The 1,854-nt window shown below is 37.1% G+C and overlaps 1 pseudogene; it reads right to left on the bottom strand.

Moving 5' to 3' along the window:
• Positions 1-1,685: 1,685 nt before the first annotated feature.
• Positions 1,686-1,804, bottom strand: LOC111730994 (annotated as a pseudogene).
• Positions 1,805-1,854: the final 50 nt, after the last annotated feature.

The raw sequence follows: 1,854 nt of genomic DNA, 5'->3' as shown, positions 1-1,854 counted from the left end.
TCATGTTTGTAACTGTTTTCTACTCATTACATTTCCTCTTTGTTTCTTCCCCCACCAGCTATTTTTCTGCCTTCTATCGTTTTAGTTGAACATTTTATATAATTTTATTTAGTTCATTTATTATCATATCGATTATTTTTTGAAGTGATCTCTTAGTTTACTACAGTTTCCAATATACCTTTTCAATTAGTCTAAATCTGTCTTTAGATAATGCTTGAGCACTTCATATATAGCACAGTCACCTTATAGCAGGATATTCCCAATTCCTCCCTTCCATTCTTTTTGACAGTGCTGTCATTCATTTCCCTTATCCATATGCTATAATCACTCAATACATTGTTACTATTATTACTTTGAACAGAGTTATTTATTAGATAAATTAAAAATGAGAAGAATAAAATATTTAATTTTCATATATTTGTTTTTTGACATTCTTTCTTTCTTTATGTAGAACAAAATTTATGACATATCTTTTTTTCTTACAAAGAACTTTTCTTGAACATTTCTTGCAGGACTGGTCTGTTGTTACATCCTGCCATTTGTATTTATCTTAGTGTTTTTTCATTTTTGAAGAATTATTTAATTGAATAGATAATTTTACACTGGTGGGAGATTTTCTTTCAACACTTTTAAATATTTCACTCCACTCTCTTTTACTTGCATGGTCGCTAATTATAAGTCCACTGAATTCTTATCCTTTCTGTATTGAGAAGATGTTTTATTTCATTGCTTAAGATTTCCTCTTTATGTTTTTCTTCAGTTTAAATGTGTGCATGTAGGACATGGTTCCATGGTATAGCAGCTAGCACGTCTGCTTTACATGAAGAAGGTCCCGGGCTCACCCCAGTGGAGCCATAATCCACAGTTTACAGCCATGGCGCAGTGAACAAGGCCGATATCTGATCTTGGAAGCTAAACAGGGTTGGGCTTGGTTAGTACTTGGATGGGAGACCACCTGGGAAGACCAGGTGCTGTAGGCATAAATAATAAGAAAAATAATAATAATACTGATAGGCCCTCCTTGGGCCTGAGGGCTTCTGGTATGCTGGCAATATTTTTTTTTCCTAAGCTGGGTGCTGGTTACATGGGTGTGAAAACTGGAGCCTTGTAAAATTAGGATCTGAACCCTTTCTGCTTCAGTAAAAAGTTTAAAATATTCCCCTTGATTGGTTAAATATAAGATGGTCCATGCGCGAATGCACTACTTGATGCAACTGTCAAAAAACACTGGGGGAGCTTTCCAGGCACTTATGTGAGGTCATCTCCAACGCATAGTAAGAAAAGGGAAAAAAAGCAATATGAAAAACGAAAACCTACCATTCAACAATATTTGTTGAGCATCTACTATGTGCCAGCCTCTGTCGATACACCTTCAAACCAACAGACATGAATTCCTGCCTCATGAAGCTAGCACTCCAGGAATTTGCTGACAGTTTTGTAAAAGAACAACAACAACAACAACAAAAAAGCCACAAAATACAGAATATGTAAATCTTGCATGTGTAGTCTAAGGCCTAGAAAGGAAAACACAGCATGTTTTAATTCTGACGCACTCCAAGGGAGTGCGATGCAGGGAGAGGAAATAAGGAGACTTTTTTTTTTTTAGGCGAGGCAACCCTTGGTTGACCTCTCAGACTGCAAGGACCTTGTCATCTTACGATCCCTTATTTTATTGTATTTTTTTACACCTACAGCACCTGGTCTCCCTACGTGGTCTCCCATCCAAATACTAACCAGGCCCCACCCTGCTCAGCTTCCGAGCTCAGACAGGATCGGGCTTGTTCAAGGTAGCATGGCCCTAGACAAGGAGACTTTTCAAGATAAAACTGTAAAGTCTTTTGTATCTTTTGTGTT

Source organism: Pteropus vampyrus, unplaced genomic scaffold (genome assembly GCF_000151845.1).
Source record: "Pteropus vampyrus isolate Shadow unplaced genomic scaffold, Pvam_2.0 Scaffold10, whole genome shotgun sequence".
Lineage (NCBI taxonomy): Eukaryota > Metazoa > Chordata > Mammalia > Chiroptera > Pteropodidae > Pteropus > Pteropus vampyrus.
This window is presented reverse-complemented; position numbering and strand designations above follow the sequence as displayed.